The sequence below is a fragment of the Mastigoproctus giganteus genome, chromosome 13 (genome assembly GCF_048544385.1).
Source record: "Mastigoproctus giganteus isolate SK-2022 chromosome 13, ASM4854438v1, whole genome shotgun sequence".
NCBI lineage: Eukaryota > Metazoa > Arthropoda > Arachnida > Uropygi > Thelyphonidae > Mastigoproctus > Mastigoproctus giganteus.
This window is the reverse complement of record NC_143587.1, coordinates 168,986,608-169,010,045: the sequence shown is the minus strand read 5'-3', so window position 1 is coordinate 169,010,045 and position 23,438 is coordinate 168,986,608. Positions and strand designations below refer to the sequence as shown.

Genomic DNA, 23,438 nt, shown 5'->3' with positions numbered 1-23,438 from the left:
GAATCAAATGATGCCTGATTTGTTGATTAGTGTGACATGATACTTGTGTGGTTTAGATGCATCTGGGGCTTTTTTTTGGTGTTTTCCCACTACAATAATGAAAAATGAAAGAAAACCACTGTGGCAAAGATCGAAGAAATCTGCTATTACAGTAGATTAGAACTTAGATGTACTACATTGATCTGATGCTGGAGGAAAGGCTCTTGGTTTGGTGTCTACAACATGCAGGACTGTTCATTGTTCTTGCTGTTGTAGTTAATAAGGAAATTGTCATAAACACATTCCAACAATTGCAAAGTAAGTGACTCAAAGAGAAGCAGTCCACTAGAAATGGAGTCAAAATGGAATCTCTCCATTTTTATTGATTAGAATAAAAAAATTCCTTTAAGCAAAATCTATATATTAATATGGAAGCTGTTTTCTTGAGATGGCCATTGTGAATGATAGGCCTAACCGATCAGGCTGAAAGTGGTCTCAATTTGAATATATTTCTTCCTAGGTGTATAGAAAAATGGGAAAATATAAAAATTCTGAATAGTTTTATTTTACGGAATAGGCCAGTTTTGTCTACTAGTGCTGACTACCTTAGCCCCGTTATGCTACTCTGACTGACAAAGAAGAAATGCATTTTCATGCTCCTGCAAATGCATCCAGGATTGGTCTGAAATGTGCATTTATGGATCCAAAGATTTAATATGTCACAGTATTGGCTTACTTAGTGAAAGCGTGTTCGTTGTCAAGCTTTATTGTCAAGGAATATGGCAATTTCAGAAAGATTGATCAATGGTATGAGACTTATAGTGAAAGATATGCATCAGAATTCTTTGGATCTAGAAATAATAACAGGAGAAGCTGAAGGAAAATGGCAATTCTTACCATGTTTAGATTTAATTCTAAAAATCCATCCGATTCGGCTTTCCCATTCTAATTTAAGAGATGGCAGTTTCCTATTTGGCTAACTTTGGCAATGACTATAAATAAAAGTCAAGGGCAAACGTTTGATAGAGTCAGAATTTCACTTATTAACCCTGTATTTAGTCGTGGCCAATTGTATATAGAAATGTCTCGGGTCAGATCATTCCAGCATGTTAAGATAAGGTTACAAGAAGGGCACAAGAATATAAAAAATGTTTGTTTCAAACAAGTATTATAGAGACTGTACTACATTTTGAATAATCAGAAAGATGATTCGAAAAATTTATAAGCTTCCTGAGATACAAGAAATGAGAAGGGATTCGGTGCATACTGGCTTACCTGTTCACGACAGAACATGGACTACATTTCTTTAAAACTGCTAAAGAAAAACTCTGCTACTAAATGCAAAATTTTCACAACGGGTACAGCTAGTAATTATTTTAATCTTAGCCAAAAAGATTATTTGATGACCTTTATTTGATACATGACTCAAACCAAAATTTATTCTGATGTGCAGTGGGAAATTAAAATGTGTGTAAAATCATTATACGGAATACAAAAATATTTAATTAAAAATGAAACTATTTTATACAAAAGTATACAAATAAATAAGGATATATAATTACAATAAGGCGTCTCCCTAGCCAGGTGGGAAGGAGCAGTAGTGCGTAGCACACGCTTCTTGATTAGACCGGGGTTCGAGCCCGTCACCACCAAATACGGAGGATGCGGAAAGGTCAGGGAATGACCACCGCATATCCAAGGAGCAATATGGCCTTAGTTGCCAATGCTCCTAAAAACCAAATAACAAACAAACAAACATAATTACAATAAAATTAAAATTTTCTTATTTTTGCCATAGTTTCATCATTACCTATATTTTTCTTGTCAGCTTTGGAAAAACTTCTTTTGTACCATGCTCTTTAGGTTCTTTTAGGTTCTTTAATTCAATGATCCCATTTATTTAGCCACAAAATTTCCACAGATCTGGGATTCCATTTGTCTAATGATGGCATATTATGTTGAATGTACATAGGTAATAACTGAGAGGAAAGTGGAGGAGAAATTGTTGAAGATAAACATAAAAAAGGCACCCTGGTGGATGGGATCTATCCAGTTATATTAAAGGAAGCAGCAAAGGAAGTAAGCAAACCCTTAGCCATAATTATGAGAACTTTTTTGGACCCAGGGGACCTACCCATGGACTGGAGATGTGCAAATGTGAACCCAATTCATAAAGGAGGATCAAGGGGTGACGCAAGTAATTATAGACCTGTTAGTTTAACTTCTGTTCCGGGAAAATTAATGGAAGCACTGGTTAAAGAAGCACTGCAGGATCATCTAGACAAGACTTCAGTTATAGCTCAGACACAGCATGGTTTTGTTAAGGGAAAGTCTTGCCTGACCAATTTTCCTGGATACTATGATGTTGTCACAAAGGAACTGGATGCAGGAAATAACTTTGATATCATATATTTGAATCTTAGAAAGACTTTTGATACTGTTGCACATGGAAGACTGCTGAACAAATTGGAGCAGTGTGGCACTGGAGGCAAATTGCTGCTATGGATAAAGGGATGGTTGAATGAGAGAAGACAGAGAGTGGTAATCAATGGACACTGATCATCGTGGACTAATGTTATTAGTGGAGTCCCTCAGGGTTTAGTGTTGGGTCCATTGTTGTTTTCTGTATTTATAAATTATACTGATGATGGTATATCAAGCTTAATGTCCAAGTTTGCAGACGATATGAAGGTTGGCAGGGTTGTTAAGGACACTAATGACAGTACGCTGCTGCAACATGATCTAGAAAAGTTGAGCAGAAGGGCTGAGAGTTCGCAAATGAAGTTTAACATTGACAAATGTAAAGTACAACATATGGGAAGCAGTAATCCCAGAGTAATGTATCTACTCTGTGGTACCACACTGACAGTGGTTGTTCAGACAGATATGAAGTTTTCTGAGCAGTGCAGATGGACTGCAAGAGTAGCTCATAGTGTCTTGTCAATGATTAGCATTAGCATTAGCATTAGTAGAGGCATTTGATGCAAGAAAGCAAGCTTATGCAGCATCAGCCAAAAAAAAAAAAAAAAACCCCTTCCACTTCACCCCTCTGTTCGTTCAAAATAACTGTCCAGCTGAGCCTTAAACTTATTTAGGCTATCAACCTCCACCACAAGGGATGGCAGTCTGTTCCACCAACCAACCACCCGCTGGCTAAAGGCAAATTTCCGCACGTCTATCCTACATCTGTCTTTCGTCAATTTGAATTTATGCCCTCTCAGGTGATTTTTCTGAGCTAGAGGAAGAATCCCATCAGCATTGAGCATGCTTAAACCATTCAAGGCTTTATACACCTCTATCAGATCACCTCGCTGGTGCCTAGTCTCCAGACACTGTAATTTGCAAAACTTAAGCCTTTCTTCGTAAGAGCACCCCTTTGTTCCATTCACTAATCTTGTTGCCCTTCTCTGTACTCGTTCCAGCAGCTCTACATCCTTCTTGAAATGAGGCCTCCAGACCTGTATACAGTACTCTAGGTGTGGCCTGACCATTGCCTTATACAATGGAATAATCACCTCCTTATCCCTGCTGGAAAAATTCCTGTATATCATTGACAATACTCCATGAGCTACTCTTGCAGCCCGTCTGCACTGCTCAGAGAACTTCATATCTGCCTGCACAATCACCCCCAAGTCCCTTTCATTCTCTACCACTGTCAGTGTAGTACCACAGAGTTGATACGTTGCTCTGGGGTTGCTTTTTCCCATGTGTAGTACTTTACATTTGTCAATGTTAAACTTCATTTGCCACCTCTCAGCCCATCTGCTCAACCTTTCCAGATCCTGTTGCAGCAGCATAGTGTCAGTAGTGTCCTTGACAACCCTGCCAACCTTTGTATCATCTGCAAACTTGGACATTAAGCCCGATATACCATCATCAATATCATTTATAAATACAGAAAACAATAATGGACCCAACACTGAGCCCTGAGGGACTCCACTAATAACATTAGTCCACGATGATCAGTGTCCATTGATTACCACTCTCTGTCTTCTCCCCCTCAACCACCCCTTTATCCATAGCAGCAATTTGCCTCCAATGTCACACTGCTCCAATTTGTGTAGCAGTCTTCCATGTGCAACAGTATCAAAAGCCTTTCTAAGATCCAAGTATATAATATCAAAGTTATTCCCTGCATCCAGTTCTTTTGTGACTGCATCATAGTATCCAATCAAGTTGGTCAGGCAAGACTTCCCCTTAACAAATCCATGCTGTCTCTGAGCTATAACTGAAGTCTTGTCTAAATGATCCTGCAGTGCTTCTTTAACCAGTGCCTCCATTAATTTTCCTGGAACAGAAGTTAAGCTCACAGGTCTATAATTACTTGTGTCAGCCTTTGAACCTCCTTTGTGAATTGGGGTCACATTTGCACTTTTCCAGTCTATGGGTACCTCCCCTGAGTCCAAGGAAGCTCTCATAATTATGGCTAAGGGTTTGCTTACTTCCTTTGCTGCCTCCTTTAATATAACTGGATAGATCCCATCCACCCCGGGTGCCTTTCTTGTGTTTATCGTCAACAGTTTCTCCTCCACTTTACTCCCAGTTATTTCAAGATTCTGTAGCTTACTGCTAGAGTTGAATACACCTCTGGCATTCCCCTTGCTGAATAACTCCTCATGAGTGAATGTCAATGCAAAATATTCATTTAGTTTGTTAGCTACCTGAGCAGGATCATCAACAGTTGACCCATCAATATCAAGTGGACCAGTCTGATTCATCCCCTTCCTTCTAGAGTTTACATAAGTAAAGAACTCTTTGCTGTTTTTCTTTGCATCCCTTGCCAAGGATTTCTCGTAATCTGCCTTCGCCTGCCTAACCTCCTTTGTAACTTGGTTGCATATCAACTTGTATCTATCATAGGCTTCTGTGTCATGTGTTAATTTGTAAGTATCCCATGCATTTTTCTTCTCTGCCATATGCCTCATTAGTTCATCTGACATCCATTTTGGCCTAAACCTTGAACAATATTTCTTAGTTGGTATGTAAAGCCTAGTAGCTTCCAAGATAAGTTCTTTGAATGCTTCCCATTTTGAATTTGCTGTTGGTAACATCATCAGTTGGTCCCACTGTATAGAATTTAAATACTGTCTCAGTCCATCGTAGTCGCCTTTACGGAAGCAATAACCCTTCCCTTTACCCCTAATGGTAGTTACCTCTTTCAGTAAATCCCACTTCAGCACACTGTGATCACTGCCACCTAGTGGTTCATTTATCTGCAGATTCTTAATGCATGAAGAATCACTGCTGATAATCAAATCAAGAGTATTACTCCCTCTAGTTGCCTCCCGAACATGCTGATGTAGAAAACAATCATCCAATAAATCCACAAAAGCCCTGTTAGTGTGTGAGTAACCAGCCCCCAAATTCCAGTCAATATCTGGGAAATTAAAATCTCCCATTATAAGACTCTCTGATTTACTGGCCCACTCTATTTCCCTGTACAGTTCCTTATTATACTCATCAGAGTCATTAGGCCTATAGCACACTCCTACTCTCAATTTTGATCTCCCAATGCTTATGTCACACCAAACTGACTCAACACTGCACTGTCCAGCGATGTCGACTGGCTTCACTTCCTTGGTTTTTATGTGTTTCTTAACTAATAGCATAACCCCTCCCCCCTTCCTATCCTGTCTATCCTTTCTGTAGACGTTGTACTCCCCAAATTGCATTTCTGCATCCCTTATATCTGTGTGACACCACGTCTCTGATATCCCAACAATATCTGCCTTTGATGTTTTGAGCAATACCTCAAATTCATCAAATTTATTTACTAAACTCCTAGCATTGGTGTACACGCAAGTATACCTGCACCTGTTTCTATTCTTAGCTACCCTAACACAACCCATGTGTTTACTTGTACCGCAATGGCTCCCAGCAGTCTCTGAAATACCATGCATCTTGTTTTTCAGGCTTCTGCTCATTCTAATAGAAGCAGTGCAAGAATCTCTTTCACCTCTGCCAGTGGCTACTGTCAATCTATTGGTCTTTGTCTCCCCCCAAGCTAGCAGTTTTCCGACCCACCTAACACTGCCTCGATAGCATCAGCAAATATTCTTGCACCCTTTCTATTTAAGTGTATCCCATCCCTGTAGAAGCAATCTCTCCTGTTAACAAGTACATTCCAGGCTGAAAAAAATTCTACCCCTTGAGCCTTGCACAATCTTTCCAGGGCCGAATTGATCGACAAGGCTCTCATCATATACTCCCTCCTATCGTGTCTGGGCAGAATTGCAGACACTTTCAAATTCAACCCTAATTCTCGGCTTTTGTTCAACAGTGACCTGTACTTGTTAAGTAATTCTGCCGGTCTCCTACTCTTAATATCGTTAGTGCCAACGTGTACAACTATATCACCTTTTGTGCCCTTAAATTTGTGCCCTAGAAAAATTCCTATGATATATAGGAATTTTTCTAGGAGGGATTCCCTTGTATAAGGCAATGGTCAGGCCACACCTTGAGTACTGTATACAGGTCTGGAGGCCTCATTTTAAGAAGGCTATAGAGCTGTTGGAACGAGTACAGAGAAGGGCAACAAAATTAGTGAATGGAACAAAGAGTTGCTCTTATGAAGAAAGGCTTAAGTTTTGCAAATTACAGTGTCTGGAGACTAGGCACCTGCGAGGTGATCTGAATGAGGTGTATAAAGCCTTGAATGGTTTGAGCATGCTCAATGCTGATGGCGTTCTTCCTCTTGCTCAGAATAATCACCTGAAAGAGCATAAATTCAAATTGAGGAAAGACAGATGTAGGATAGATTGTGCAGAAGTTTGCCTTTAACCAGCGGGTAGTTGGTTGGTTGGTGGAACGAACTTCCATCCTTTGTTGTGGAAGTTGGTAGCCTAAATAAATTTAAGGCTGAGCTGGACAGGTATTTGGAATGAACAGAGTGGTGAATTGGGAGCGGGTTTTTTTTTTTTTTTTTTTGGCTGATGCTGCATAAGCTTGCTTTCTTGCATCATATGCCTCTACTAATGCCAATGCTAATATATTTATTTGCAGACTCTACAGGCAGTCTACTCTGACTATATGTATGGCTTGAATTACCTTAAGCATACAACATCTGCACTACAGGATTTATGTAAAGATATGTGCTATAATTGGTGTTATGTTAGGAAATGCAGTTGAAGCACATAAAATACAATTTGCAGATGATACAAAAGTTGGCAGGGTGATTAATGACAGTATGCTGCAACAGGAATTAGAAAAGTTATGCAGATGGGCTGAGAAATGGCATTTGAAATTTAACATTGACAAATGGAAAGTACTGCATATGGATAGCAGTAATCCCAGAGTAAGGCACCAACTGTGTGGTACTGCACTCAGATTAGTGGAAAATGAAAAGGCCCTGGAGGATAATTGTGCAGTCAGGTATCAAGTTCATTTTTTCATTGGGATTAAAAAATGAATATTCAAAGCTTTACACTGTTTATCTTATAGAACTTTGCCTGCATACGCGATGGTTGCAAGTTGGGTTTATTAACTTCGAAGCTACTGAGTAATTTAACATCTCTTGTGATTTTGATTTACATTGATATGCTGTTATATTATTTATATGACAAATTTAATGTGTAGTAAAGTTAATCACATAAAGAAATTTAAAAGCTTTTAATTTTCACACAGTTAATTATCACAAACATCCAATAGGCTGTAACAATGTCAAATTAATTGATATTATTTGCTTTGGGGGAAGTTACCATTATTTGAATTTAATGCTAACAAGCAAGCAAAGTAAACACTAGTATTTTCACATTACACAAGTGAACTTTACTGTGTAATGGGTGTTCCAGAAGACTACACTAATTTTTATTATGAGGTCCTCTTCCTTCCTTTCAAGTAGAACAATTAACTTTTGTCAGTGGCACGGAGAGTTTTTTTTTTTTTTTAATTTGTCGAGGTCTGTTCCAGACAATACTGTACTAATGAAGTTTACAATGAAAGGCCACACACATTTCAAGAGAACAATGATTCTTGCCATAAAATGCAATGACCGATGACCTGCTGTTAAGAGAACAGCATGCTAGTAAAGGAATGGTTTGCTCGGGTACAGTCTGTGTTCAGTGAAGTTCAGATTCCAAGAAGTCCAAGGAGGCAGTAATTCATTTAAATCCATTTGGAACCCTTGAAGCACTAAGGAATTTTAGGGTCTTTACTGCTACAAAATTTAGTGTATTTTAAACTAAAATAACAAGGCTTAAGTTTTGCAAATTACAGAGTCTGGAGACTAGGCACCGGCGAGGTGATCTGATAGAGGTGTATAAGGCTTTGAATGGTTTGAGCATGCTCAATGCCAATGGGATTCTTCATCTTGCTCAGAATAATCAGCTCAGAGGGCATAAATTCAAATTGAGGAAGGACGGATGTTGGATAGATGTGCGGAAATTTGCCTTTGGCCAGCGGGTGGTTGGTTGGTGGAACCGACTTCCATCACTCGTTGTTGAAGTTGATAGCCTAAACAAATTTAAGGCTCAACTGGACAGGTATTTCGAGCGAATGGAGAGGTGAAATAGGAGTGGTGTGTGTTTTTTTTTTTTTTTTTTGGCTGATGCTGAATAAGCTTGCTTTCTTGCATCATATGCCTCTACTAATGCTAATGCTAACAAATCAAAAATATAAAATTTTACTTCATATTAATGCTTTATTGCAAAGAGCTGTACTGTTTATTTAGTTGTTGTTGTTGTTGTTTTATTAATAATTATGATAATAAGTCTTTGAAATATTTAACTTTTTAATGTATGTGTTAACTGAGACTGATTTCAAGGCAGTTCTCAAAAATTTCCTTCATGATAAATGGCGGAATATTTCCATCAAAATGTGCAAAAATTGAAGGAAAGGTTGTTGCAAAGGTAGAATTACAGTACATTAATTTTAGTCACTTACATTAATTAACTAAAATTAATTTTAGTCACTTCTTGCCATCCCTCTACTCCTTATCCATCTTTGATTGAGTGTAAATTAGATATATACAGGGTGATTCACTACCAGTGCGACAGACTTGCAGGAGGCGTAGGGGGCACAAAGACGAATTGGAATCACATAGCATTGCATGGTCCGAAATGCTTTCGTCATGCAGTAGAGGACGTTGAACAGGAGGTCGCGTGAACAGCGATCCTGCTGGAAGTCAGCATTTGCGAACCGTTTCTGTTGAAGAAACCAAGTAGCAAAAGTCCTCCAGAGTGGATAATCCGCAGGCTCCAATGATTGGAAGCGTTGCAGATGGTTTGAACTAATTTGTTGTGTTGACAGTATCCTCCATACGGTGGATTGGGAAATACCCAATCGTTGGCCTATTGCTCGAGTACTCGTACTCGGATTGCCTTCTGCAAGACGTAGGACATTCTCCTCATTGTCTGGTGTCCTCGTCGCTCGCTCCCGATTCATGGTACCTCTCGTGAAACAACCAGTCTCACGTAACCTTCTGTGCACACGTGCAAAAATCGTATAATGATGAGGAGCACGCCTGTGCGGGAAACGTTCCTGGTACAAGCGCAGAGCGCCGCGCCCGTTACAGCCCGCAGTTCCATATGTGAGGTGCATGTCGGCCAGTTCAACGTTTGAATACTCGTCCATCCTACTTCTTCGGGAACTGGTTCACAAATGCTGACTTTCAGCGGGATCGCTGTTCATGCAACCTTCCGTTCAACGTTCTCTACCTCGTGACAAAGGCATTTCGGACCCTGCAATGCTATGTGATTCCGATTCGTCTTTGTGCCCCCTACACCTCCTGCAAGTTTGTCGCACTGGTAGTGAATCACCCTGTATGTATTTCACACATGTGATCAGGCCCCAACATAGCTAAGTGGTGAAGATCATAAGAGGACACAAGCACATGCATTTGAATCTATTGTGATTTGAGCCTGCATGGCTGAGTTCATTGTCAGAATGACTGATTCTAAATTCCTCAGACCGAATAGAACATGTTTTTTTTTTTTTTTTTTTTTTTTTGATTTGGTAGTTGTTGGCGCATCGGCTTCTGTGGCCATATTGCACCTCCTAAGGTTTTTTTGTAGTACTTTGATCCAAGCCCGAGGCGGGAATCGAACCCGCGACCTTTGGGTTACCGGGCAGGTACTTTACCCACTCGGCTAGCCCGGTCGGCTATAGAACATGTGCTGTTCCTTTAAAACTTACCCCTGTTCCATTGGAAGCACAGTTTAAACCTTTCACACAGGGACAGTTGAAAATATTAAACCCCAATACTGAATTTGCACATGCTTGACCTAGAAATGAAAAATATTTTAATTAATTAAAATATCTAAAAAGTTCATATTACATAATTTTATAAAATTAAAAGTGGAATCTTTTATTGTTTATTGATATAGCATTTTCACAAAATTGTGTGATACAATCAGACTGCATCACATTGTCAAAATGACTTTCCAGAAAATTAGGAAAACATTGAATTATTAAAAATAATATGCTCTACACAAATGGCAAAGTTATGATAATTAAGTTAGATCTGTATATACAGGGTGTCTCAAAAATATTGGTACAAACATTTAGGGGAGGTAGTTAACATCTAAAGGAATGTGAATCGCATAGGAACCCATAACCATAAACGTCACCGTAAGTCAGTAGATGGCACTGTTCATCAGTTCGTGAGAGAGAAAATTTCTGGTTTACTCATTCAAGCAGTAGTCGCCACACGAAGAGCATGCATCGATATATGAACTGTGAGCTGGCAGACATGCACCTAGTGTGGATTTTCAGAGGACAATGGAAGAGCCGCTCAACGGATTTATGGAGAACGCTTCCCAGACAGACGTACCGGACCACCGTTTGGTTGCATGTGTGCATCAAAATTTCTGTGATTATGGGTCATTTGGAGGTAACAGGAATAGTGCAAGCAGACCACATTCGACGCAAACTCCCGCCATGGAAAAAAGTTATTCTGGATGACATTCAACAAACGTTTGTTGAATGCTGACCAGAATAATCCTACTACCAGCACACGTGCCATTGCCTCTGCCTTAGGAGTGTCTCGTTGCAGTGTACAGCGTGTCTGGCACACCAATTCCTAACACCCCTTTCAAACAACCCCGGGGGTTCACATCTGGTGAGTATGGGCTTGGCACACCCAGGGTCCTGAGCTTGATATCATCATTCTTCTCTTTCTTGGTGATTCCCTTCTACTTTTGACTCTCTCTCTCTCTCTCTCTCTTAGGGTAACTCGGGAACTTTTTTTTTCCTGGTGCAGCATAAGCCTTAGGCTTCCTTGCATCATATGGCTATTAATAATAATAATAATCTCCAAAGGGTTCAGTTATTGCTCCCCCAAGATCATTCTGCACGTGTGGCTTTTGTGCAGTGGTTTCTCCAAGAAAGTGTTCAAGACTTGAATTTTCCAGCCTATGTTTTGTTAATTGATGAGGCTTATTTCACTCAGGAGGGCTTATTCAATCAGCACAATACTCATGTGTGGGAACATGACAACCCACATGGTGTGCACCCACATGCGGCACAACATCGCTTCGCAATAATTCTGTGGGCAGATATGGTCGGTGACTGCTTAGTCGGCCCATACCTGTTACCATCCTGCATGAACTCTGCTAAATATCGAATCTTTCTTGAACAAGTTCTACCAGGGTTACTTGAAGATGTTCCAGCAAATGTAAGATGCAACATTTTGTTTCAACATGACGGGGCGCCTGCCCATTATGGAAGGTGTGTTCATGACCATTTGAACAGGCATTTTGGGCATCGATGGATTGGCTTCGGTGGACCTGTTGCCTGGCCCCCACGCTCAACTAATTTATCGAGCCTAGATTTCTTTCTGTGGGGGGCCCTCAAATCTATCGTGTATGAATCGCCTGTGGAGATGGAAATGAATCTCATGGTGAGACTCGTCTGCGCTGCTGCACAGACGAGAATACATCTAGAGTTTCAAAGAAACTCTAGGTTCGACTGTTTGCCAATCCATGCTGCGTCAGTGTCACGCATGCATCGCGTCTCATGGTGGAACCTTCGAGCATCTGTTGTAACATCATGAAATGCACCCATCTCGTACTCCATTGTTAATATTATGTCAAATAAATGTTTGCCACTAATTACTGTCTTGTGTCATTTCTGCTTCTTGTTCCTCTGCTACTACTTTCCCCCGTGACATTTCCAGTAATGGGTTCCTATGCAATTCACATACTTTTAGATGTTACCTACCTCCCCTAAATGTTTACCAATATTTTTGAGATACCCTTATAAATGTTTAGCATGATTGAATTTACAAAACACTAAATTGGATAAGAAAAATCTTGTAGAGCCAACTATAATCGCATTGCACCTGTAAGATGCAAAACGATTATAAGTGATATAATAATGCAACAAATTATCCAGTTTAAATACCAGATGGTTATTTTGTTTGTATTAATTCCAGCAAAATAATTGAAGCTTTACATTAGCATTAGCATTAGTAGAGGCATTTGATGCAAGAAAGCAAGCTTATGCAGCATCAGCCAAAAAAAAAAAAAAAAAAGTAACATAAATAAATAAAAATAACCACTTCCACTTCACCCCTCTGTTCGTTCGAAATACCTGTCCAGCTGAGCCTTAAACTTATTTAGGCTATCAACTTCCACGACAAGGGATGGAAGTCTGTTCCACCCACCAACCACCCGCTGGCTAAAGGCAAATTTCCGGACATCTATCCTACATCTGTCTTTCCTCAATTTGAATTTATGCCCTCTCAGGTGATTTTTCTGAGCTAGAGGAAGAATCCCATCAGCATTGAGCATGCTCAAACCATTCAAGGCTTTGTACCCCTCTATCAGATCACCCCGCTGGTGCCTAGTTTCCAGACACTGTAATTTGCAAAACTTAAGCCTTTCTTCGTAAGAGAACCCCTTTGTTGCATTCACCAATCTAGTTGCCCTTCTCTGTACTCGTTCCAGCAGCTCTACATCCTTCCTGAAATGAGGCCTCCAGGCCTGTATACAGTACTCTAGGTGTGGCCCGACCATTGCCTTATACAAGGGAATAATCACATCCTTATCCCTGCTAGAAAAATTCCTATATATCATTGACAATACACCGTGAGCTACTCTTGCAGCTCGTCTGCACTGCTCAGAGAACTTCATATCTGCCTGCACCACCACCCCCAGGTCCCTTTCATTCTCTACCACTGTCAGTGTAGTACCACAGAGTTGATACGTTGCTCTGGGGTTGCTGTTTCCCATATGTAGTACTTTACATTTGTCAATGTTAAACTTCATTTGCCACCTCGAAGCCCATCTGCTCAACCTTTCCAAATCCTGTTGCAGCAGCATAGTGTCAGTAGTGTCCTTGACAACCCTGCCAACCTTCGTATCGTCTGCAAACTTGGACATTAAGCCTGATATACCATCATCAATATCATTTATAAATACAGAAAACAATAAAGGCCCCAATACTGAACCCTGAGGGACTCCACTAATAACATTAGTCCACGATGAGCAGTGTCCATTGATTACCACTCTGTCTTCTCCCCCTCAACCACCCCTTTATCCATAGCAGCAACTTGCCTCCAATGCCACACTGCTCCAATTTGTGCAGCAGTCTTCCATGTGCAACAGTATCAAAAGCCTTTCTAAGATCCAAGTATATAATATCAAAGTTATTCCCTGCATCCAGTTCTTTTGTGACTGCATCATAGTATCCAATCAAATTGGTCAGGCAAGACTTCCCCTTAACAAAACCATGCTGTGTCCTAGCTATAACTGAAGTCTTGTCTAGATGATCCTGCAGTGCTTCTTTCACCAGTGCCTCCATTAATTTTCCGGGAACAGAAGTTAAACTCACAGGTCTATAATTACTTGTGTCAGCCTTTGATACCCCTTTGTGAATTGGGGTCACATTTGCACATCTCCAGTCAATGGGTACCTCCCCTGAGTCCAAGGAAGCTCTCATAATTATGGCTAAGGGTTTGCTTGCCTCCTTTAATATAACTGGATAGATCCCATCCACCCCAGGTGCCTTTCTTGTGTTTATCTTCAACAATTTCTCCTCCACTTTGCTCTCAGTTATTACAAGATTCTCTAGCTTACTGCTAGAGTTGAATACACCTCTGGCATTCCCCTCGCTGAATAACTCCTCATGTGTGAATGTCGATGCAAAATATTCATTTAGTTTGTTAGCTACCCGAGCAGGGTCATCAACAGTTGACCCATCGATCTCAAGTGGACCAATCTGATTCATCCCCTTCCTTCTAGAGTTTACATAAGTAAAGAACTCTTTGCTGTTTTTCTTCGCATCCCTTGCCAAGGATCTCTCGTAATCTGCCTTCGCCTGCCTAACCTCCTTTGTAACTTGGTTACAGATCAACTTGTATCTATCATAGGCGTCCGTGTCACGTGTTAATTTGTATGTATCCCATGCATTTTTCTTCTCTGCCATATGCTTCATTAGTTCATCTGACAACCATTTAGGCCTAAACCTTGAACAATATTTCTTAGTTGGTATGTAAAGCCTAGTAGCTTCCAAGATAAGTTCTTTGAATGCTTCCCATTTTGAATTTGCTGTTGGCAATATCATCAGTTGATCCCACTGTATAGAATTTAAATACTGTCTCAGTCCATTGTAGTCGCCTTTACGAAAGCAATACCCCTTCCCTTTACCCCTAATGGTAGTTACCTCTTTGAGTAACTCCCACTTCAGCACACTGTGATCACTGCCACCAAGTGGTTCATTTATCTGCAGATTCTTAATGCATGAAGAATCACTACTGATAATCAAATCAAGAGTATTACTCCCTCTAGTTGCCTCCCGAACATGCTGATGTAGAAAACAATCATCCAATAAATCCACAAAAGCCTTGCTACTGTGTGAGTGACCAGCCCCCAAATTCCAGTCAATATCTGGGAAATTAAAATCCCCCATTATAAGACTCTCTGATTTACTGGCCCACTCTATTTCTCCGAACAGTTTCTTATTATACTCATCAGAGTCATTAGGCCTATAGCGCACTCCTACCCTCAATTTTGATCTCCCAATGCTTATGTCACACCAAACTGACTCGACACTGCACTGTCCAGCGATGTCGACTGGCTTCACTTCCTTGGATTTTATGTGTTTTTTAACTAATAGCATAACCCCTCCTCCCTTCCTATCCTGTCTATCCTTTCTGTAGACATTGTACTCCCCAAATTCCAGTTCTGCATTTCTTATATCTGTGTGACACCACGTCTCTGAAATCCCCACAATATCTGCCTTTGATGTTTTGAGCAATACCTCAAATTCATCAAATTTATTTACTAAACTCCTAGCATTGGTGTACACACAAGTATACATGCACCTGTTCTTTTTCTTAGCTACCCTAACACAACCCATGTGTTTACTTGTACCCCAATGATTCCCAGCAGTCTCTGAAATATCCTGCATCTTATTTTCCAGGCTGCGGCTCATTCCAATAGAAGCAGTGCAAGAATCACTTTCACCTCTGCCAGTGGCTACTGTTAATCTATTAGTCCTTGTATCCCCCCAATCTAGCAGTTTTCCGACCCACCTAACATTGCCTCGATAGCATCAGCAAACATTCTTGCACCCTTTCTATTTAAGTGTATCCCATCCCTGTAGAAGCAGTCTCTCCTGTTAACAAGTACAGACCAGGCTGAAAAAAATTCTACCCCTTGAGCCCTGCACAATCTTTCCAGGGCCGAATTGATTGACAGGGCTCTCATCATATACTCCCTCCTATCGTGTCTGGGCAGAATTGCAGACACTTTCAATTTCAACCCTAATTCATGGCTTTTTTTCATCAGTGACCTGTACTTGTCAAGTAATTCCGCCGGTCTCCTACTCTTAATGTCATTAGTGCCAACGTGTACAACTATATCACCTTTTGTGCCCTTAAAAGATGATATCCGCTCTACAACGTCATCAACTTTTGCCCCTGGCAGACATACCCTGGTCCTATTCCACCTATCCTTTTTACAAAGCATGTTTCCCGTTTCACATAGAACATATATGAAGTTTTCTGGGCAGTGCACGTCTTCAAAAGTGTCTTGTCAATGATATATAGAGGAATTTTTCTAGCAGGGATAAGGAGGTGATTATCCCCTTGTATAAGGCAATGGTCAGGCCACACCTAGAGTACTGTGTACAGGTCTGGAGGCCGCATTTTAAGAAGTACAGAGAAGGGCAACAAGATTAGTGAATGGAACAAAGGGTTGCTCTTATGAAGAAAGGCTTAAGTTTTGCAAATTAGTGTCTGGAGACTAGGCACCTGCGAAGTGATCTGATTGAGGTGTATAAAGCCTTGAATGGTTTGAGCATGCTCAATGCTGATGGAATTCTTCCTCTTGCTCAGAATAATCGCCCAAGAGGGCATAAATTCAAATTGAGGAAAGACAGTTATAGGACAGATGTGTGGAAGTTTGCCTTTAGCCAGCAGGTGGTTGATTGCTGGAACAAACTTCTATCTATCGTTGTAGAAGTCGATAGGTTAAATAGATTCAAGGCAGAACTAGATAAACATTTGGAGCTAGTGGATGGGTGAAATGAGAAGGGTTTTTTTTTTTTTTTTTGGCTGATGCTAAAGCTTGCTTTCTTGCATCATGTGCCTTTACTAATGCTGATGCAAAAAAAATCTGTACGTAAAGCCCCTTTGGGTGCACCTTTAGGAGCCACATAATACTGATTTATTATTATCGAAGCAGTCATTGTTGGCCAGTGCATGCATATAGGCCGCCGTAGCCTAGTGGTCAGGCGCGCGGGTGCATAAGTACACGTGCCTTGAGTGACCGGGTTCAAGCCCGTGACTGCTGAATATGGTGCTGTTTCTTGTATTCTGTCTATCTTGTTAACTCCTCTGACTGTTTGGTCGTCCCGGAGTATAAACAGAAAATTTATTATTTACATTGCTGCACCTGATTGTATATGGCGGCTGGACATTTCGGAACTTCAATAGAAGCTTAGTTTTTGGAATAATTTTGTTTTCGTTTTAATTTTGTTATTAAGATTTTTTTTATTTCATATAATGAATTGTACGTAATATATAGCTTGAATTTATACAAACTAAGTAGGTTAGTTTATTTTTGTAATTACAAAAAGCTACAGCTTAACATTCAGATAGTCCTTATTATCGATAGTTGGGTGGGGCAAGCAGGGTTCGAGCCCCAGGCACAGCATTTTAAGGGTACACTTGACTGGTTATATATTTTAATATTGCTTCATTTTTGATTTAATTACAGTCTGACCTCCATTTCACAAACTTCTTTATAGCGAATATTTTTGAATTCCTTTTGGTAATTACATTTAAAATAGTTTCCGTAGAACGAACAAAACTTCCACATAACGAACGGATTACGAGACATAACCCTGCGAACATTGTACCCACCTCTGGCCTTTTAGGCAATTAGAAAGCGCGAATTAAGAGTTAAAGGGATCACCGTTCCGCAGTGTAAGAGGTGCCCGTAAAACGTGTGCAGCTACCTATACCACATACCGAGAAGTCGCCCTAGTCGACTGCTTTCTACAGCCAGTCAGATGATTAAGATATAATCCCAACACGGAAAGTCTCTGGTCAACCTGTATTGTTTGTTTATAATAAAAATTTTATTAAACTAAAATACTGCATTATCTTTGTATGTGCCACATCTGATTCCAGAAATATTTTTGATTTTATGAGAGTGAAAAAAAAAAAAAAACTATAAATTCGGGATTTATAATCACTTATGGAAAAAAAAATCAGAGGGGAACAGGGTTTCACAACTTTTGAAAAAAACAAAGAAACTCCAATTACAAATTTCTATAAAGTACGGCCGGTTTTTTCGCATCACATTTCTGAGCTTTTTGATTTGTCCTTCAGTGTTAGCCAGTTGGCAAATACTGTATTTCGCTTGAATTGCCTAAGTGTGGAGTGTGTTAATTCAAATTTTGTTCAATTGTTGCGACCACACCTTAAAAAAGTAAGTATAAATAAATTGTTATAACAAATCTTCTTTTATGTATTTAATTTCCTTTAGTTGAACTGTAACCAGTGTAGTATCCAGGTTTTATCTTGAGCTAGAGCAAAGTTGACAAAATAGGCGCTCTTACTGTCTGTAATATTAGCATTAGTAGAGGCATATGATGCAAGAAAGCAAGCTTATGCGGCATCAGCCAAAAAATAAAAAATAAAAAAATAATAACAAAAACTGCACTCCCATTTCACCCCTCCGTTCGTTAGAAATACCTGTCCAGCTGAGCCTTAAATTTATTTAGGCTATCAATTCCACGACAAGGGATGGAAGTTTGTTCCACCAACCAAATACCCGCGGGCTAAAGGCAAATTTCCGCATATCTATCCTACATCTGTATTTACTCAATTTGAATATATGCTCTATCAGATGATTATTCTGAGCAAGAGGAAGAATCCCATCGGCATTGAGCATGCTCAAGCCATTCAAAGCCTTATACACCTCTATCAGATCGCCTCGCCGGTGCCTAGTCTCCAGACACTGTAATTTGCAAAACTTAAGCCTTCCTTCATAAGAGCAACCCTTCGTTCAATTCATTAATCTTGTTGCCCTTTTCTGTACTTGTTCCAGCAGCTCTGCATCCTTCTTGAAATGAGGCCTCCAGACTTGTATACAGTACTCAAGGTGTGGCCTGACCATTGCTTTATACAAGGGAATAATCACCTCCTTATCCCTGCTAGAAAAATTCCTGTATATCATTGACAAGACACCATATGCTACACTTGCAGCCCGTATGCACTGCTCAGAGAACTTCATATCTGCCTGCACAATTACCCCCAGGTCCTTTTCATTCTCTATCACTGTCAGTATAGCACCACAGAGTTGATACGTTGCTCTGGGGTTGCTGTTTCCCTTATGTAGTACTTTACATATGGGAAAGGTGGATAGGTGGAACAGGACCAGGGCATTAGCATTAGTAGAGGCATTTAATGCAAGAAAGCAAGCTTATGCAGCATCAGCCAAAAAAAAAAAAAAAACCCACTTCCACTTCACCCCTCTGTTCGTTCAAAATACCTGTCCAGCTGAGCCTTAAACTTATTTAGGCTATCAACCTCCACTACAAGGGATGGAACTCTGTTCCACCAACCAACCACCCGCTGGCTAAAGGCAAATTTCCTCACGTCTATCCTACATCTGTCTTTCCTAAATTTGAATTTATGCGCTCTCAGGTGATTATTCTGAGCTAGAGGAAGAATCCCATCAGCATTGAGCATGCTGAAACCATTCAAGGCTTTATACACCTCTATCAGATCACCTCGCTGGTGCCTAGTCTACAGACACTGTAATTTGCAAAACTTAAGCCTTTCTTCGTAAGAGCACCCCTTTGTTCCATTCACTAATCTTGTTGCCCTTCTCTGTACTCGTTCCAGCAGCTCTACATCCTTCTTGAAATGAGTCCTCCAGACCTGTATACAGTACTCTAGGTGTGGCCTGACCATTGCCTTATACAAGGGAATAATCACCTCCTTATCCAATGTCTGCCAGGGGCAAAGGTTGATGACGTTGTAGAGCGGATATCATCTTTTAAGGGCACAAAAGGTGATATAGTTGTACGCGCTGGCACTAATGATATTAGGAGTAGGAGACCGGCAGAATTACTTAACAAGTACAGGTCACTGTTGAACAAAAGCCGAGAATTAGGGTTGAATTTGAAAGTGTCTGCAATTCTGCCCAGACACCATAGAAGGGAGTATATGATGAGAGCCTTGTCGATCAATTCGGCCCTGGAAAGATTGTGCAAGGCTCAAGGGTTAGAATTTTTTTCAGCCTGGACTGTACTTGTTAACAGGAGAGACTGCTTCTATAGGGATGGGATACACCTAAACAAAGGGTGCAAGAATATTTGCTGATGCTATCGAGGCAGTGTTAGGTGAGTCGGAAAACTGCTAGCTTGGGGGGATACAAGGACTAATAGTTTAAAAGTAGCCGTAGGCAGAGGTGAAGGTGATTCTTGCACAACTTCTATTAGAATAAGTAGCGACCTGGAGCGTGTGGTGTTGGGGGTTTCAGGGACGGATGGCAGTCATCCTGAAATAGGTGGGTATATGGGATGTGTTAGGGTAACTAAGAATAGGAGTAGGAGCATGTATGCTTGCATGTATACCAATGCTAGAAGTATAGTAAATACAATTTTTTTTAAATTTTATGAATTTGAAGTGTTGGTCAAGACATCCAAGGCGGATATTGTTGGGAAAGCAGAGACGTGGTGTCACACAGATATAAGGAACGCTGAACTGGAATTTGGGGAGTACAATGCGTACAGAAAGGATAGAAAGGGAGAAGGTGTTATGCTGTTAATTAAGAAAAACATAAAATCAAAAGAAGTGCATCCAGTTGATATAGATGAACAGTGCACTGTTGAATCAGTTTGGTGTGACATAAGCACTGCAAAAGCAAAAATAAGAGGAGTGTGATAGCATTAGCATTAGTAGAGGCATATGATGCAAGAAAGCAAGCTTATTTAGCATCAGCCAAAAAAAAAAAAAAAAAAAACCCTCTCCCATTTCACCCCTCCGTTCGTTCGAAATACCTGTCCAGTTGAGCTTTAAATTTGTTTAGGCTATCAACTTCAACAACAAATGATGGAAGTCGGTTCCACCAACCAACCACCCGCTGGCCAAAGGCAAATTTCCGCACATCTATCCGACATCCGTCCTTCCTCAATTTGAATTTATGCCCTCTGAGGTGATTATTCTGAGAAAGATGAAGAATCCCATTGGCATTGAGCATGCTCAAACCATTCAAAGCCTTATACACCTCTATCAGATCACCTCGCCGGTGCCTAGTCTCCAGACTCTGTAATTTGCAAAACTTAAGCCTTTCTTCGTAAGAGCAACCCTTTGTTCCATTTACTAATCTTGTTGCCCTTCTCTGTACCCGTTCCAGCAGCTCTATATCCTTCTTGAAATGAGGCCTCCAGACCTGTATACAGTACTCAAGATGTGGCCTAACCATTGCCTTATACAAGGGAATAATCACCTCCTTATCCCTGCTAGAAAAATTCCTGTATATCATTGACAAGACACCATGAGCTACTCTTGCAGCTCGTCTGCACTGCTCAGAGAACTTCATATCTGCCTGCACAATTACCCCCAGGTCCATTTCATTCTCCACCACTGTCAGTGTAGTACCGCAGAGTTGATACATTGCTCTGGGGTTACTGTTACCCATATGTAGTACTTTACATTTGTCAATGTTAAACTTCATTTGCCACCTCTCAGCCCATCTGTTCAACCTTTCCAGATCCTGTTGCAGCAGCATAGCGTCAGTAGTGTCCTTAACGACCCCGCCAACCTTTGTATCATCTGCAAACTTAGACATTAAACTTGATATCCCATCATCAATATCATTCATAAACACCGAAAACAACAATGGACCCAACACTGAACCTTGAGGAACTCCACTAATAACATTAGTCCACGTTGAGCAGTGTCCATTGATTACCACTCTCTGTCTTCTGCCACTCAACCATCCCCTTATCCATAGCAGCAATTTGCCTCCAATGCCACACTGCTCCAATTTGTGCAGCAGTCTTCCATGTGCAACAGTATCAAAAGCCTTTCTAAGATCCAAATATATAATATCAAAGTTATTCCCTGCATCCAGTTCTTTTGTGACTACATCATAGTATCCAATCAAATTGGTCAGGCAAGACCTGCCCTTAACAAAACCATGCTGTGTCCGAGCTATAACTGAATTCTTGTCTAGATGATCTTGTAGTGCTTCTTTAACCAGTGCTTCCATTAATTTTCTTGGAGCAGAAGTTAAACTCACAGGTCTGTAATTTCTTATGTCAGCCTTTGATCCTACTTTCTGAATTGGGGTCATATTTCCACATCTCCAGTCTATGGGTACCTCCCCTGAGTCAAAGAAGCTCTCATAATTAGGGCTAAGGGTTTGCTTACTTCCTTTGCTGCTTCCTTTAATATAACTGGATAGGTCTCATCCACCCGAGGTGCCTTTTTTATGTTTATCCTCAACAACTTCTCCTCCGCTTTCCTCTAAGTTATTACAAAATCATCTAGCTCACTGCCAGAGTTTGCTTCAACTCTGGCATTCCCCTTCCTGAATAACTCCTCATGAGTGAATACAGATGCAAAATACTCGTTTAGTTTGTTAGCCACCTGAGAAGGATCGTCAACTTGAACCATCAATATTCAGTGGACCAATCTGATTCATCCCTTTCCTTCTAGAGTTTACATAGCTGAAGAACTCTTTTTCTGTTTTTCTTTGCATCCTTTGGTAAGGATTTCTCATAATCTGCCTTTGCCTGCCTAATCTCCTTTGTGACTTGGTTACAGACCAACTTATATCTGTCATAGGCTTCCATGTCACCCATTAATTTATATGTATCCCATGCATTTTTCTTCTCTGCCATATGTCTCATTAGTTCATCTGATATCAATTTAGGCCTAAACCTTGAACAATATTTCTTAGTTGGTATGGAAAACCTAGTAGCTTCCAAGATATGTTCTTTGAGTGCTACCCCATTTTGAATTTGCTGTTGGTAACATCATCAGTTGGTCCCACCGTATAGAATTTAAATACTGTCTCAGACCATCGTAGTCGCCTTTACGAAAGCAAAAACCCTTCCCTTTACCCCTGATTTACCTCTTTGAATAAATCCCACTTCAGCAGAATGTGATCACTGCCACCTAGTGGTTCCTTTATCTGCAGATTCTTAATGCATGAAGATTCTTTATATGCAGATTCTTAATACTACTGAAAATCAGATCAAGAGTATTACTCCCTGTAGTTGCCTCCCGAACATGCTGCTGTAGAAAACAATCATCCAATAAATCCACAAAAGCCTTGCTAGTGTGTGAGTGACCAATGCTCAAATTCCAGTTAATATCTGGGAAATTAAAATCCCCCATTATAAGACACTCTGATTTACTAGCCGACTCTATTTCCCTGTAATGTTTCTTATTATACTCATCAGAGTCATTAGGCCTATAGCACAGTCGTATTCTCAATTTTGATCTCCTAATGCTTATGTCACATCAAACTGACTCGACACTGCATTGTCCAGCGATGTCGACTGGCTTCACTTCCTTGGATTTTGTGTTTCTTAGCTAATAGCATAACCCCTCCTGCCTTCCTATCGTTTCTGTACACATTGTACTCTGCCCATTCCAGTTCTGCATTCCTTATATCTGCCTTTGATGTTTTGAGCAATACCTCAAATTCATCAAATTAATTTACCAAACTCCTACCATTGGTGTAAACGCAAGTATACATGCACCTGTTTCTATTCTTAGCTACCCTAACAGAACCCATGTGTTTATTTGTACCGCAATGACTCCCAGCAGTCTCTGAAATATCCTGCATCTTGTTTTCCAGGCTGCTGCTGGTTCCAATAGAAGCAGTGCAAGAATCACTTTCACCTCTGCCAGTGGCTACTGTCAATCTATTGGTCTTTGTCTCCCCCCAAGCTAGCAGTTTTCCAACCCACCTAACACTGCCTCGATAGCATCAGCAAATATTCTTGCACCCTTTCTATTTAAGTGTATCCCATCTCTGTAGTAGCAA

The 23,438-nt window shown here is 40.5% G+C and overlaps 1 long non-coding RNA gene across 1 annotated transcript in view; it reads right to left on the bottom strand.

Annotated features, from left to right (window-relative positions):
- Positions 1-23,438, bottom strand: part of LOC150076597 (uncharacterized) — a 134,234-nt gene that overhangs the window by 1,139 nt on the left and 109,657 nt on the right. The window contains exon 3 of the long non-coding RNA XR_016547825.1: positions 10,111-10,199. This is a non-coding gene — a long non-coding RNA (uncharacterized LOC150076597). The remainder of the gene's footprint in view (positions 1-10,110; positions 10,200-23,438) is intronic.